This window comes from Chlorocebus sabaeus, chromosome 10, assembly GCF_047675955.1.
Source record: "Chlorocebus sabaeus isolate Y175 chromosome 10, mChlSab1.0.hap1, whole genome shotgun sequence".
Lineage (NCBI taxonomy): Eukaryota > Metazoa > Chordata > Mammalia > Primates > Cercopithecidae > Chlorocebus > Chlorocebus sabaeus.
Window position 1 is genome coordinate 37,784,874 of NC_132913.1, and position 17,653 is coordinate 37,802,526.

A 17,653-nucleotide genomic window follows, 5' to 3' on the forward strand; every position below is an offset into this window, starting at 1 on the left:
AAAAGACTAAAATTGTAGACTGCAATAAAAGGTTTACCTTTAAGAAACACATTCATTTAGAAAATGTGACGCCTTACCTGAGAGGATAGTATATTACCTAGTGTCCTTCCTTTTGTGATTCTTGTTTGTCTTCTTTTGTCTTCCGGTTACTCTCTCCTTTTTCTGATTTATCCTTAAGACCAAGAGAACAGAAAACCAATAATAAATAGTTATCTGTGATTTCGTTAATAGAACACATTCAGTTGCCCTAAAAGGTTTGAGTTTAAAAATTAATTTCTTCGTGGCTAACCCTTTACTTACCAGAGGAAATCTCCCCTCCCATAGAAACTACATCCCCTTTGACACAAAAAGGGTTGATTCCAGGCCTGGAGAGAGAACTAACTGAGAGAGAGTCCCCATCTAGGGATAGCACGAGACTGATAAACAATTGTTTCTGAGATTTGAGTGACTACAAGTCAGGGACTTGGGTTTTAGTCCAGGCTAAACCAATGAACTATCTGTCCTTGGGCAAACACTGACTAAATTCTTTTCCGCAGTTTCATCCTTACAGAGGATGATAACATCTGCCTCCTTTAAGTTGCACAATAGTACCGCTCAGAAAATCAAGTGCCCTGCACTTTCCAAAATTCTTCTTTAGAAACACACTACAGGCACCTCCCTTTTCATGTTCAGTGTATTTATGGAGATCTCAGCCCACAGTGGAATATTGTAAGGCGTAATCCTAATTGTTTATTCATGGTCACCTGCCTCTCTTCAGATTCCAGCAGAAGTGTTTGAAGGAGCAAGTGCACAATGAGGAGGAAGCACTGGTCTCTTATGGTCAGCATCAGTGGAGCAGAGAGATGGCTGACATCAAAGCAAGAAAACGTGCAGGATGCCTTCATAGACGTTATGTCACAAAATATGGATATGAGCCATGGGCATTCTCTTTGAGAATTTAATAAGATGATGGGTATTAAATAGTTTCAAATATAGGCATTTCAATACAAAATTAAAGACAAGAATGTAAACTTGTAAACTGTTCTGTACTGAAAGGTGGCAATTTCACATTGTCTCTTTTTGGGGTGGTCAGAAGAGGGTGATCACTGTTAGTCTTATATAGCATCAACAAAATAGAAGGCTTTTTTTTTTTTGAAGTGAGGAATTGAGGAAAGAAGATTCATAAAATTTAATGGATTGAACTGGTTATTTAGGAAGAATTTGTTTTCTTGGAAGAGAATCTTTTCCTTTATTTTCTCTTAAAATTATGCCTATTTGCCCTCTTAAGGACATTGCACTAAGTTCTCTAGGCTGTGTGGTAAGAGCACTCCAGTCTAGGTTGAAACATTCAGCCTTGTTTTTTCTAATGAATGCTGACTGTGAATATGATTTACTGCTGCCGTGTTGACTTAGTCCTCACTCTTTAGCCAACAGGAAATGACACAACCATGTGAGTACTGAAAAAGAAGTCATTTTGAAATTGATCATCCCTTTCTCTGTTTATGGTTAATTTGACAAATAGTCCATTGCATTCTTTAGAAACCCAGACCACATGATTTTGATTCTGTATATTATAGGGTACAAATAACCCTTTCCACCTGCCCCTCTCAAATTTCAGATCTTTGATGCCTGATGCCGTTTGTTTATACTTCAATATTTCCTAGGTAAACAAAACAAACAAACAAAAATACAAAACTATCAGACCCATTAATTACTTTATCTACTAAACACCCAATTATACTTTATGTCAATTTGTCAATGAGATATGAAAAATATTTAAGGAATTGCCCTAAGAAAACATTTTAAAGGATGAGTTCTTTATACATTATTCTCTTGAAGCATGTAGTATGTTCCAAAGATACACCTTTTCCAGTATTTTAGGAGTAGTCAAAGGGAAACAGAGATTATTACTGAGCACCAATTAGGTCTTCTTTTGGAGATTGCCAGAGCTTCATTGCCAAGCTGATGAGATGTACTGAGTGGAGTTATTTATGGCTATGTGTACAGTCAAGTGGCATTTAATATTTTAATCTAAGGCTTAAAAGAGAGATTTAAAGATGTCCTATCAAGTCTCTACAAAGATCTTATGTGGAAATTTTTGCCCCCTCTGTTGAAATAGCAACAACAATAACAACAACAAAAAAAATGTGAAAACTTAGTTGAGGTCTGTGTTAGTTTAATTTAAAAAAGCAGTAATTGTTAGGTCAAGCTTATTTAAAAAAACACTTAGTAGCCACTATTTTATTATTATTGAACTCAAAGTGAGGAAACAGAAAACAATGGCTAGGATACCTTGAAGAGAGTCATTAGCTCAGGCAAAGGCAAAGGCAGAGAGTAGATTTTAAAGCATTTAACTCAACGTGTTCTGTAGAAGAGTAGTTGTCAAATAGGTTTGGACATGGGCTACTACTTTGGCTGGCAAAACTAACCAACCAACAAAGAAAAAATATAGATGATCTATAGGATACTGCACCCAGGATGAGAGGGGAGATTACAAAAATTTTGATGGCAAACCTATAAAGAGATGTCTAAGCTTTGTACTCTGTCATATTTATTTAAAAGTCAAGTGCCATAGATGGGATTATATTAGAACTTAAATCCTGAGCAACCTGTCAACAAAGGCTATAATGGCTCACTAGTGTTTCCTGGCACTGAATTTGAAAACCACTACTCTAGACAAGTTTATTATTTATTTATTTATTTATTTATTTATTTATTTATTTATTCATTTTGATACGGAGTCTCTGTCACCCAGGCTGGAGTGCAGTGGCGCAATCTTGGCTCACTGCAAGCTCTGCCTCCCGGGTTCACGCCATTCTTCTGCCTCAACCTCCAGAGTAGCTGGACTGCAGGCGCCCACCACCACGCCCAGCTAATTTTTTGTATTTTTAGTAGAGATGGGGTTTCACCGTGTTAGCTAGGATGGTCTCGATCTCCTGACCTCGTGATCCGCCTGCCTCGGCCTCCCAAAGTGCTGGGATTACAGGCGTGAGCCACCGCGTCTGGCCAGTTTATTATACTTTTGGTGGGCAGAGGGTAATGTTTCCTTTTGACACAACTGATTTGACTTCAGCAGAGCAGATTCAGTAATTCAGATCATAGTTTCAACTAAATTGGTCGCAGCCAACTAGACTTACCAATCAGTTTATGGCTTACCTGATAAAGACAGTAGAAATATGACAGTATTGATTCTTTCCTTTTGTCACAGAAATGGGAACAAAATTATTTTATTCTTTTAATTATTAAAATACTTTGTTTTCATTTTAAATAGTCTAGTTAAATTTTTTTTATATCCAGGCTATATAATAAAACCCCAAATCTTATTCTTTCCTTTGAAGGACACCAGTTTGGGGGAAGAGGGCATCATGGAAAATATACCCAAATGCTCAAAATAGCACTCAAGAATATCTAAGGTAACGTAGATCCAGATAAGGTCTTGAAACCAGTTATTTTTGAAAAAGTACGTCAGGAAGAGGAAAAGTACTCTTTCATCAGTGACCGACAATAATCTTGCATTCTATAAACATCTTCTAGTCCTGGGGGTCTGCTGGGCACTGTTCCATCACAAGCTCATAGTAATGCTCTCTGAAAGGCTGTGTTGACTTAGTCCTCACTGCTTTTTACAGTGCTAGCTGAGGTATTACTTATTGATAACTGTTGGATATGACTATGAACTGTTAACACCTTAACACTGGCCACATAAGCAGAGGTCAAATGATTCATCGCAATCTGATTCTGGCTCTTGTCTAAGACATTTCTGTAGGTCACATCATTGTTACCAAACCATGGCAGACTGGCCATAGATTAAAGGAGTATGAAAGCATTTTGATGCCATTTCTGGTGACTAGGAAGGTATATAAGTTATATAAGAGAAAAAAAAAAAAAAAAAAAACCTACTGTCCTGTTCTTTAAAAGCAAAGAGGAGGTCCTAATACATCAATAATATAACTTATCTTAATTCTAACAGAGCAGAAAGCTATCGTCAGCACATCGTATGAAGCCATTGCTCTTAATAAATATTTACTGAGGATTTATGCCAGTACATTTTGTTCCGGCTTACATAGCCTTCATGCTGCCTCTGAAAATGCCCCATAGTGCTTCCACACTGTCACAGCTACACTATGGAATCAATCAAATGACTGCTCTCCTGAGTACCCCATGTCATCAAGTCCCACATATAGAAGTCTTAGTTAGTAATAGATGAAATCACTAATGGCTCTTAACACATTGGCACCAGGGCACATACGCTGGTTCATGTAGAATTAAGACAGACATATGAAACTAGATTTTGTGGTACATCAGAAATCTTGGCATGGTGGGGAAAAGAAAAAACAAAGAAATGTGAATGCATTTATTTTTTCATTAAAAAATAAGAATTAAAAAGAATAGCAAATATTAGCCTTCCAAAAGAGAGGTTTATTTATTATAAAGCACAATGGAAGTCATTCAACTTTGATGCATTTTCCAAAAAAGCTAACTAGCTGTTGCTCAATTAATATTTCTTGGGAACTTTCCAAGAATGGTACTTTCCAGAAAAGTCTGAAATACATGAATTTGTGGTTTAATTTTCCCCCCAGACTTTTCAGTTTGCATTTTCAATAGTCTTGTTGAATGCTTCCTGGCCTATATTTCTTGGTCCTCCTTCTACTCCCCGGCTATTCCCTGCTAAGCCTCTCTCTGTTTATGTGCCTTCCTCACAACACCTGCTTGCAGAAAATTAACATGGAGGGCCTGGAAAACCCTTCCATGTTAATTAACATGGAAGGTGAGGTCAAAAAGAATTGCAAAAAAGAGAATCAGAAGACTTTACAGTTTTTTGGAACTCACCTACCTGAAGTTGCCTATGGACTATAACACACCTTGAGTCCTCCACAACTGACCGATGTGGATAGAATTTTTCACAGGGCTCTCAAACATTCCCTGGTGAATAAATAAACTCTGGAAACTGCAATTCTAACCATAAAAGTCTCTTTCTGTAACAGTCCAGAATGGCTGGGGCATAGGCTAGGGCATGGGTGCAAGAATAACAGAAATCCTTTGGACAGCAAATTATTTGGGTAATTCCAGGTCCCCGATGTTCACTGTTCCCATATACACAACAGCCCTGAAGGCCTTCACTACTGTGGAAAAAAAAGTAGTTTGCATTAAAATATAAACAGAGTATTAGACTGAAAATTCAGTCTTCCAAAGGAAATTTGGGATATAAACAAGATCTCTACATTTTCTAAAATTACACAATGACTGCAAAAAATAAGGTTATAATTTGGAGAGTAAAATTTTGCTTGTATCTTGAAAACGTAAATGATCCTTAAATTCCTTCCAGAAAAAGAAAAAGAAAAAGTCAGCCTTATTACAATGAGTACAGTAATTGTAAATGAATGTTTGTGCTCACGTCATGGAATAGATGCATGCCAGTTGTATTCAGTGATGCAGTGCATTCCACTCTCTAATCTTAAAACCTCTGTAGGGAAGTTGCTGTAAGAAACTGAAATGCAATTTCCTTGCAATAAAATTCTTTCTTAGGCACGACGCAGCCCTAAAGGGTTATGGGCTCGGGCAAGCAGTTAGTTAGTCACTCTCTTCTTTCTGGTCTATATCAGGTTGGAATATATATCAAAGGGAGCCATAAAGTGGTTGGGGAGATTAAAAGGAAACAACAACAATGTTTAGACTGAATGTCTTGATAGTCCATCCATTCCCTTCTGCTTTGAAAATGGTGAGTAATTATAGCTTTAAGAGGCATACAGCTACAGTGACTTCACGTGGTGTTGGGAATAAAGATATTTGGATTTTAGCCTGAGATTTCCACTAACAAGCCGTGTGTTCCTGGGCAAATATTTAACGTCTCTGGGTGTCAAGTTCTCCACCTGTACAGTTAGTGGGCTGACCTGTAAGACCTCTGAGACCTCATATGGCTCTCATATGCCATGGGGTATTACTTAGTTTTTAGCTCAGTTGAAATAATTGTATCCTCTATTGCCTGCCTTCCCAAAGCCTGCAGCATGCAGGCTCCCAAATGCAAGATTTGGGGCACCCGCTTCATTTTCCTAGGCCCCAGATTCTCTGCAAGCAGTTCTGTATTTGGGCTTATGAATTCAACTATGTGACATGTTGAGATCATTGATCAAAAGGCACTGGATTTCTGTCTCATCTAGATAATATTTATAAGGCATTGAAAAAATTCATTCAAATCCAATTCAAAAGAGTAGATTTTAACATGAGCAAGCAAACTGGTTTCTTCATATGTGCACACACAAATATACCTGCATAAATATGACATATCATACATGCCAGATTTGGGGGTTTGAAGAGCTTCGTTTTATACTTTATGTCATTGAGGTACAGATCTTGAGTGTACCAACGAATGAATTTTGACAAATGTATATGCTCCTGTTATCAATATCCCAAGCAAGATACAAAGCACTGCCCAGAAAGTTTTCTCATGCTCCTTTCTAATCAAACTGTCTTCTTCCAGAAACAATTATTATCCCCACAAATTAGTTTTGCCTATATATATATATATATATATATATATATATATTTTTTTTTTTTTTTTTTTTTTTTTTTTTGGGACGGAGTCTCGCTCTGTCTCACAGGCTGGAGTGCAGTGGTGTGGTGTGATCTTGGCTCACTGCAAGCTCCGCCTCCTGGGTTCACGTCATTCTTCTGTCTGAGCCCCGTGAGTAGCTGGGACTACGGGCGCCCGCCACCACGCCCAGCTAATTTGTTGTTGTTGTTGTTGTTGTTGTTGTTTTGTATTTTTTAGTAGAGACGGAGTTTAACCGTCTTAGCCAGGATGGTCTCAATCTTCTGATCTCGTGATCCACCTGCCTCGGCCTCCCAAAGAGCTGGGATTACAGGCGTGAGCCACCGCGTCCTGCCCAATTTTGCCTATTCTTGAACTGGATGTATTGCATAATATAAATATCTTGTGTAGCTGCATTCATGTGGTTGCATGTATTTGTAGTTTGTTCCTTTTTTGCTGAGTAGTATTTCATTGTGTGAACATACCACAATTTGCTTATCTGTGCTTCTGTTGAAAGACATTCGGATTAATTCCAAGTTTTTATGATTATAAATTAAGTAGAGTGACCATTTCTTTTACACAACTTTTTGGACATCTTTTTACCTTTGCATGTAAATACCTAAAATTAGAATTGCTAGGTCAAAGGTTATGTATATGTTTAATTTTAGGAGAAATTGCCAGTTTTCCAAAGTGGTTGTACTATTTTACTTTCCACCGGCAATATGAGTAATCCATAGCTCTACCTTCTCTCTGACATTGAGTAGTTTTAATCTTAGGAATTCTAATGGATATATGACTTTTTTTTGTACTTTTAATTTGCATTTCCCTAATGTATTTAATATATTTTCATATGTTTACTGGCTATGATGAATATTTTATCCTGGTATGTGGCTAGACTTTTTTTTTATTAGTGTCTTGAATTTTTTTTTTTTTTTTTTTTTGAGACAAAGTCTTGCTCTGTTGCCAGTCTGGAGTACAGTGGCACGATCTTGTCTCACTGCAGCCTTCTGCCTCCTGGGTTCCAGTGATTCTCCTGCCTCAGCCTCCTGGGTAGCTGGGATAACAGGTGCATGTCACCATGCCAGGCTAATTTTTGTATTTTTAGGAGAGACAGGGTTTCATCATGTTGGCCAGGCTGGTCTCAAACTCCTGACCTCTGGTGATCCACCCGCCTCGGCCTCCCAAAGTGCTGGGATTACAGGCATGAGCCACCCTGTCCGGCCAATGTTTTGAATTTTGATAAGTCCTGTTTATCCACTTTTCCCTTTATAGTCAGTACTCTTTGCATTTTATCTATAAATTGTTGCCAGATCATAAGTTCACAAAGATAGTCTCCAGTTGTTTATTTTATAGATTTAACTTTTACATTATGTCTGTAATACTTCTCTGCTTAATTTTTGTGTATAATATAATAAGTTAGTCATATCTCTCACTTTTTCTTGATATGGATATCCACTTGATTCACCCTCTTTTGTCGACAAGAATAATCATTATAATCATTTTACCAATAAATTTTATTGACAGTTTGTAAAAAAAAAAAATCTTTTGACTATAAATGGATGGGACTGTTTCTGGGCTTTGTATATTGTATCATTAATCTATTATCTAGCCTTCTATGAATACCACATTCTCTTGATTGCTATAGCATTGTACTAAGTCTTGAAATTATGTAAGTACTCCAACTATGTTATTCTTTTGCAAGAGTGTTTTACTGATTCTAGGCCTTTTACATTTCCATTTAAATGTTAGTTTTAAAAAACATTCCTGCTGGGTATGTGATTGGAATTGCATTGAATCTACAGATTAATTTGAGGACAGTTGGGATATTAACAATATTGAGTCTTGTAATCCATGTATATGATATATCCCTCCATTTATTTATTTTTAATTGAAAAAGTATGTTTGTTTGGGTAAAATCAAAGTATTTATCAGTAAAGTCCTCTGAGGTGCTCATATAGAAAGACACTATAGACATATAAAATATCATTATTGTTATTATTATCATTAATAGCTAGCCTGGAACTTTAATGATTTTCTTTTTTTCTCTCTCTTGTTCTCTTTAAATTTTTTTTTTTTTTTTTAATTTCCATAGGTTTTTGAGGAACAGGCGGTGTTTGGTTACATGAGTAAGTTCTTTAGTGGTGACTCGTGATATTTTGGTGCACCCATCACCCAAGCAGTATACACTGAACCCAATTTGTAGTCTTTTATCCTTCACCTGCTTCCCACCCTTTCCCCTGAGTCCCCAGAGTCCATTGTATCATTTTTATGCCTTTCCATCTTCTCAGCAATACTGTGTAGTTTCCAATGTACACATCTTGCACATATATTGTTAAACATACCCCTAAAGTATGTTTTGTGCTATTGTGTTTAATTTCCAATTGTTGATTGATAACACATAGAAATAGAATTGATATTTGTATATTCGTCTTGAATTCCTAAACTTTAATCAAATCATGTCATCACTACTTATCTAGTAGATCTAGTAGATATTATCGGGTTTTATGGCTTTTCTTATGGGGGTAGATTCCTTAGGATTTTCTTCATATACAATCATGTCAAAAATGAAAACAATTTTAATTCCTCTTTTCTAACTTTTATGTCTTGCAATGATTAAGGCAAGTACAATGTTGAATCAAATTAGTGAAATAAACATACTTTTTATTTGACTTAGTGGAAAATGTTTAGTATTTCACCATTAAGTATAATGTTAGATGGAGATTTTTCATAGATTCCTTTTATTGTATTGAGGAAATTATCCTTTACCCCAAGTTCGCTGAGACTTTGTTTAATTTTGTTAAATGTTCTTTCCATGTCTATTGAAATGACCATGGGATTTTTTCCTTTTTGATTTACATGCAAAAATCAACAAAAAGTTTTTTCAAAAAGTTAATGAAATTGGCTCACGCCTGTAATCCCAGAACTTTGGGAGGCCGAGGTGGGCAGATCATGAGGTCAGGAGATCAAGACCATCCTGGCTAGCACGGTGAAACCCAATCTCTACTAAAAATTAAAAAAAAAAAAAAAAAAAGTTAGCCAGGTGTGGTGGCGGGTGCCTGTAGTCCCAGCTACCTGGGAGGCTGAGGCAGGAGAATGGCATGAACCCAGGAGGCGGAGCTTGCAGTGGGGCCAGATCACACCACTGCACTCCAGCCTGTGTGACAGAGTGAGATTTTGTCTCAAAAAAAAAAAAAGTTAATGAAATTAATAAACCCCTAGCAAGATTAAGAAAAAACAAAGAAATCACAAAATATCAAAGTCAAGAATAAAACAGGAACTACCACCACAGATCCTACAGACATTATTAGAAGGATAATTTTAAAATACATTATGAATAGATCTATGCCAACAATTTTGACAACATAGATGATTTACATTGATGTTTGAATGTAAACCAATATTGTTTTTTTTTTTTTTCTTGACACAGTCTTGCTCCAGGTTGAAGTGCAGTAGCATGATCTCAGCTCACTGCAACCTCTGCCTCCTGGGTTCAAGTGATTCTCCTGCCTCAGCCTCCTGAGTAGCTGGGATTACAGGTGTGCACCAACACACCCAGTTAATTTTTGTATTTTTAGTAGAGACGAGGTTTCACCATGTTGGCCAGGCTGGTCTTGAACTCCTTACCTTAGATGGTCCGCCCACCTCGGCTTCTCAAAGTGCTGGGATTACCAGCATGAGCCACCATACCCAGCCCAATATTGTATTAAGATAAGCACTATTTGGTCATGATGTCTTTTGTAAGAATTTACAAAAGAATCCCTTTTCAGATTTTGGTATAAGGGTTATATGGCCTCATAAAACTAATTGATATGTGTGCACTGCCCGTCACCACCACCCCCGACCCCTGCCCACCATCTATTTTCTAGAAAAGTTTGTGTAAGGTTGATTTTTGTTTCTTTTTTCTTAAATGTTTGGTAGAATTCACTCCCAAAGACATCTGGCCCAGGAGTATTTTTTTTGGGAGAAAGTTATAAATTACACGTTCAATTTTTAAAATATGTATACTATTATATAGATTGTATATTCCTTCTTTTATCACTTTGGAAATTATATATATATATATATATATATATATATATATATATATATTTTTTGTTGTTGTTGTTGTTGTTGAGACGGAATCTTGCTCTGTCGCCTAGGCTGGAGTGCAGTTGCGCAATCTCGGCTCACTGCAAGCTCCGCCTCCCGGGTTCACTCCTGCCTCAGCCTCCCTAGTAGCTGGGACTACAGGCGCCTGCCATCATGACCGGCTAATTTTTTGTAGTTTTAGTAGAGACGGGGTTTCTCTGTGTTAGCCAGGATGGTCTCCATCTCCTGACCTTGTGATCTGCCCGCCTCGGTCTCCCAAAGTGCTGGGATTACAGGCAGGAGCAACCGCGCCCGGCCGGAAATTATATTGTTCTGCTGAGATGGAGTCTTGCTCCCTCTCCCAGGTTGGAGTGCAATGGCGCAATCTCGGTTCACTGCTACCTTCGCCTCCCAGGTCAAGTGACTCTCCTGCCTCAGCCTCCTGAGTAGCTGGGATTACAGGCCTGTGCTGCCACACCTGGCTAAATTTTGTATTTTTAGTAGAGATAGGGTTTCACTATGTTGGCCAGGCTGGTCTAGAACTCCTGACCTCGTGATTCACCTGCCTCAGCCTCCCAAAGTGCTGGGATTACAGGTGTGAGCCACTACACCCAGCCGGAAATTATATTTTTCAAGGTATCTGTCCTTTTCATCTATATGGTCAAAATTGTTTACATAGAGCTGTTCATATTTTTTTATTATCCTTCTAATGTCTGTAGGATCTATGGTGATAGTTCCTCTTTTATTCTTGACTTTGATATTTTGTGATTTCTTTATTTTTGCTAAACCTTGCTAGAGGTTTATTACTTTTATTAACTTTTTGAAAAAACTTAATTTGTTGATTTTTGTATTCGTTGAGATTAATTTATTTATGTTCTTATCTTTACTTCCTTTCTTTCAATTACTTAAAACAATTTGCGTTTCTTTTTATGAATTTTTAAGGTGGAAGAAATTATTGATTTTAGAACTTAAATATAAGCATTAAAAGCTATGAATTTACTTTTAAGTTCTGTTTTAGCTGCGTCTTACAAATTCCAATTTGTTGTATTTTTTATTGCTCAGGTCAAAATATTTTCTAATTTCTTTTGTGATTTCCTGTTTGACCAATGGATTATTTAGAAATATGTTGCTTAGTTTCCAAATATTTGGAAATTTATTGATATCTTTTTATTACTAATTTTTACTTTAATTCTGTTGGGGGTCAGATAAAATACTCTGTGATTTCAATACTTTTGAATTTATTGAAAGGTTTTAATATTGTCTTTTTTGTTAATATTACATGCATGCTTGAAAAGAAAGTATATTCTGCATTTCTTGGATAACAGACTAGACAAAAGTCCATTAGATCACATGTTGATGGTGCTGTTCAAATATAATATAATGCTATTGGCTTTAAAAAAATTTACTTGTTTTATGATTTGCTACAAATAAGCTGTTGAAGTCTCCAATAATGATTGTGAATTTGTCTATTTCTCCCTTCAGTTTTGTCAATTTTGTTTTATGTATTTTGAGGCTCTGTTATCAGATGAAAATTTAAATTTACACATTTAAATTCTTTTTGAATAAATTCAACCTTTTATCATCACAAAATATGTCTCTTTATCTTGGATATTGACTCTTGTTTGAAGACTATTTCTCTGATATAAATGAAGTCACAATGGCTTTGTTGTGAATAATATTCACATGATGTATATTTTTTTCTTTTTACTTTTATACTGTTTGTGTCTTTATAATTAAAGTGGATTTCTTATTGACCGCATATAGTTGTCTTGTGTTGTTACGCATTCTGATAATCTCTGTTTGTAATTGGAGTTTTTGAGCTCTTTATATTTAATGTAGATTGACAGAGTTCAGCTGGCTATAGTTTTTATTGCCTTTTTTTCCTCTTCCATGGGAAGATTTCTTTTGTCATATATTGTCTAAATAGATTCCTAGGTGTCATACTCTCAGCTTGAGTTGCTTTCTATCTCTCAAGGAAAGGGGATCAATGGAACATATTGCTCTAAATAGAAGCAAATAAACTGGGAAGTGGAAAATAAGTCAGTTGGGTACATAGGTTCTAGGGTGGATCACACAATTCATGGTCATTTTAAAGAGAGGACTTATCAGAGGATCAGTGTCAACACTGGTGGTTCTTTTCCAGGGCCAGCACCACCCCTGACAATGCTAAATATTTTCTTTGGTGATTTGTGGGAATAATAATTAAGGGAGTAAATAATGCATTGTCAGATGGAAAGGTTAGCCAATTGTTGTCCAGATCATATATATAATGATATGTTGGAGGAATAATCATTAGTAAACAAAAGGCATGCCAATACATATATCTTCAGCTGATACATTGAAAAACAAAGTTAAACATTTCAGAGCTCATGAAGATGAGCAAGATTAGCAGAAACAAAACATCTTGAAGTCAACATGGATAATAAAATTACTATTTCACTGCAGGAGTCCAATAATTTGAAAACATTATTTTGAGACTACAATTCAGACATAGTAGTAAAACATGTCAGAATAATGACATTACTTACATACTTAGCACCAGCATACTGTGTCCAGTTCTGGATTCCCTGATTAATGTGGGGGAACTACATGAATTTCAGAGAAGAATTAGAACTTTGACTTTAGATGCACAAGAATAATTACAGATAACTGTCAAAACTTCACATTTAACTGATACTTAGCCTCAGAAAGCTTGAAGCAAGTTATTGGAAGCCACATAGTTAATATATGGCAGAATTGTGACTACAGCCTTGACTCTTAATCTCTTGTCTATTGATCCTTCCAGTTCTCAATGTGAACTACTAATTCTGAAATTAAAGGAGATGAGAAAGTATGCAGGGTAGTGAGATCATTTATTTTAGAAAGAAAATGGCAGTTCAAATACAATATCTATCACTGTATTAGTTTGTTCTCATGCTGCTATTAAGAAGTACCCGAGGCAGTGTAATTTATAAAGGAAAGATGTTTAATTGATTCACAATTCCACAAGGCTAGAGAGGCCTCAGGAAACTTACAATCATGGTGGAAGGGGAAGCAAACACGTCCTTCTTCATATGGCAGCAGGAGAGAGAAGTGCCAAGCAAAGGGGGAAGAGTTCCTTATAATACCATCAGATCTCATGAGAACTCACTGTCATGAGAACAGCATTGAGGTAACCACTCCCATGATTCAATTTCTTCCAACTGAATCCCTGCCATGACACGTGGGGATTATGGGAACTACAATTCAAGATGAGATTTGGATGGGGACACAACCAAACATTATCAATTATCAAGCCTATGAAATATTCTAATTTAAAAGATAGTGACTAGACATTCTTCATCTTCTTTAACAAAGAACTTCATTTCCACTGAGGACTAAACGAGGAAATGCACAAAAATGTGCAAGAGGCAGAATTTAGGAAACACATGAAAGAACTATTCCAAATAGGAATTATTACTAATTAGTATGGTAGAGTATAATATCTGGCCCTTAGAGGTTTGATTCTTTTAAAAATTAGGATATAGTTTCACCTATATAAGATGGTAAAACTTACAGATGAGAGAAATAAACGAAATATTTGTTCAAAATCCCTAAAATTTCATACTAGATATTTTTATTTGCTCTTATTTTTTGCTTGTTTCTATTTTTCTTGCAAGATCATTCCAAGAAAAAGAAACAAAAGTTGAGGTCAATTGAATGTTCCTGGTCTTAGTACTATCTAATGCCATTCCTAGAGTAAGCTGATTTCCTGCTAAGCCTTTACTGTGATATTACTGCTTCTATCTTTTATTGTAAACTATAGAGTTGTGGTGTTAGGTGGGACAATTAAGCACTCACCCTGGCTGACCAAAATGTGGTCACAAGATTTTTTAGAGAGTATGCTATTGCTTGTCTATGGCAAATGGAATTTTTGATAAATACTGTAACAAAATTTTAAATTGTCAGATTGTTAATTGTTCAAAATAATAACGTATTATTAGTTTATGGGAGAAATAAGATCCTCATGCCACAAACTATGTAAAAAACTAAAGCTAAATTACTTGTAGTGACTTTTGCTTACGTGACAGTTTTAAAATGAAAAGCAAATTCAAATAACATTAAAATCTGTATTACATAATTTAAAAGATATATAAACTGGAACAACTGCAATGATCTTAGAAATTAAAGATTTCTTTTTGTTATTTATTTTTTCGCAGAGTCCCTAGCATGAATAAAACAATATAGCATTTTTGATAATTAAAAGTAAATTTAAGTTCTTTTTTGTTTCGTTTTGTTTTTTGAGACGGAGTCTCGCTTGGTCACCCAGGCTGGAGTGCAGTGGTGCGATCTTGGCTCACTGCAACCTCCACCTCTCAGGTTCAAGTGATTCTCCTGCCTCAGCCTCCCGAGTAGCTGGGACTACAGGCACATGCCACCATGCCTGGCTAATTTTTTGTATTTTTAGTAGAGATGGGGTTTCACTATGTTGGCCAGGCTGGTCTCAAACTCCTGACCTCATGATCCACCTGCCTCGGCCTCCCAAAGTGCTGGGATTTCAGGCATGAGCCACCATGCCCGCCTGAAGTTCTTTTCTAGACAAATACTTTCAACCAAGAAAAATAACTGTGTTTTAGTTCATTTCAAGGTTGATTCTTTTCTATTAGAGTGTTTACAAATGATTCTGACAAAGTTCACACAACAAAAGCATTATTTTTCTTCCAAGAATGCACCTCTGTAATAACAAAATGAGCATCAACCAAGGGATAAAAAAAGTTTCTTTTCTTGAATATATGTGGGGTCCATATGTTACCAAATTTATAAAGAAAGAAAAACATTCACTATAACATCTCGTTGTTTGGAGTGGCATAAGTGTTTTTAAAAATATCTAATATTTTAATTTTTTTCCATTGAGGAAATGTACATCCCTTATAGTATTTTCTAAAATATTTTGCTATGTCATAGAATCTGTGGCATTCATGTTTTGGGCCCAGTCATATCTCCATATAAAGAGAGGAATTATGTATAGTTGACTGGACAAAAGCTTGAACAGTGGAGTGAATATTTGATGGAGAGCTGGTTTCAGATTTTGACTCTTCCTGTGAATGAGCACTGTGGGCGAGTCATTTTACCTTTCTCTTCTTTGTGCTTGTGGACAATGGCTCAATTACATTCTTTTGATTCTAGTAACAAGAAAAGTAACATTCATCTCTGACTTACCTGATATCTTTGCTTGTCCCTATGGTTACTCACTGTGAGAGAGGGCAGAACACCCTGGCAAATGCAGGAAAGCTTGGAGTGACCACATGGCAGCCCTGTAGGATGCCCACAGTAGTCTTCCACCCTACAGGAGACACTTATACCCCTCTCTATTTTGAACAAAATGAATCTTAAGAGATCATCTTTAATGGTTGTAAATAGATGAATATTGCCATTGTTCAGTTTAAAACGACACATGTGGTAAACATTATCTGAATATTAATTCCACAATGTCTTACGATAATTAGAACTACACCAGAGTAAGATCTTACCTCCTGAAACCTAATAGAGTGAATTTTTTAAGAGGGTACTATTTCCAGACAGTCAAATATTTCAGACAGAATAGCACCGGATCTATTTTGAGGACTCCCGTGAACTTCCACAGCATAATATTTTATTTACTTCTGATACTTTTAATAAATATGGAGAATGTCTTAGCTCAGACTCCCCTAATAAAATACCATAGACTGCATGGTTTAAACGACAGAAATTAATCTCACAGTTCTAGAGGTTGGAAAATCAAAAATTGAGATCTGGCAAGGTTCAGTTTTTGGTAAGGTCTATTTTCCTGGCTTGTAGTTGGCCACCTTGTTAACGTGTCCTCACATGGCCTGTCCTCTGTCCATGTGCTAGAAGATATTTCTCTCTCTCTTCCTCTTCTTAGAAGGCCACCAGTTTTATTGGATTAGGGCCCCACCCTCGTAACCTCTTTTAACCTTAATTACTTCCTAAAGACATTATCTCTAAATATGGTCACATTAGGGGTTAGAGCTTCAACATATGAACTTGGGATAGAGAAGGGCACAGTTCAGTCTGTAACAGAAAATAAATATGGAGATTTATTGGGAGTGTCTCAACTGCTGAAATTTTTTTTTTTTTTTTTTGAGATAGAAAATTACTTAAATGTGTAACTAAATGTGACTTGATTTTTAAATTTTGGTAATATTTTTAAAGATAAAATACTTTTGTGTCTTTGCCCAGCTTTGACAGACTTTTATATTTATAAAATACATTCAGACATTTCATAGATTAGAAAACAACCTTTGTTACATTACTAGCTTTTGGGTTCAGAAAATCACCATAGCATTAGAGTGCCTTTATAAGAACTATGAGGTGCGTGAAATATCAACATGATATAAAGCCAGAGAGATTGAGTTCTGTACCTTCACTATAAAAATTATAAAACCAAGGTGTAAAGAAAGCCATAGGCAAATTAGCAACTAAGGCACTTATGCAACCTTGACCAGCCTTCTGACACTCAACTTCACCTTGCTTTCCTCAGTACTCCATCCAGCAATCTTTCTTGCTTCTATCCAGGTTTTTTTAAAGTCCAGAATTAAATTTAAAACTCTGCTGCAGGATGTATGCCAGCGTAACCTGTCTACAGCTGAGCAGATTTTTATGTCTGTGAAGTGGTGGCACAACTTTGACCTTATATATTGATCCATAAATCTGAATTTCAAAGTAAATAGAGATTCTTAGGAATTAAAAAGGTCATAAGATGACCTTATTCAGAAGAATTATGTAATAAATATGACATTATTGTTGGCAGGTTTAGTGCTCATCAGATGGACTAGAATATTGATAAAATATATTATAGGTTATTTTATGAAATACATTGATATAAGTTAAGTAATCAACAACGATTGTCATTTATTCAGTACCTATCAGGAACACAGCATTAAATAGAAAAATGACACAATGACTCTGCTTCCCAAATTGCAAACAACCTTTCAATGGCACTTAAAGTATTTTAAACTAATATGAAATATATTCATTGTCTCATAAACAAAGGATGTTTATAACAAGATCATAATTAAAATTGAAAATAAAATCACAAATATTGTAAAGCTAGTGAATATT

At 36.0% G+C, this 17,653-nt stretch overlaps 1 long non-coding RNA gene across 2 annotated transcripts in view; it reads right to left on the reverse strand.

Annotated features, from left to right (window-relative positions):
- The window catches only part of LOC140712566 (uncharacterized), a 48,364-nt gene that overhangs the window by 1,477 nt on the left and 29,234 nt on the right, over window positions 1-17,653 (reverse strand). The window contains exons 1-2 of one of the 2 annotated variants that reach the window (XR_012094185.1): window positions 301-638; window positions 78-172 (exon numbers count right to left, since the gene is read on the reverse strand). This is a non-coding gene — a long non-coding RNA (uncharacterized lncRNA). Of the gene's footprint in view, window positions 1-77; window positions 173-300; window positions 639-17,653 lie in introns of those variants that run through there. The other variant, XR_012094184.1, reaches the window with a different exon arrangement.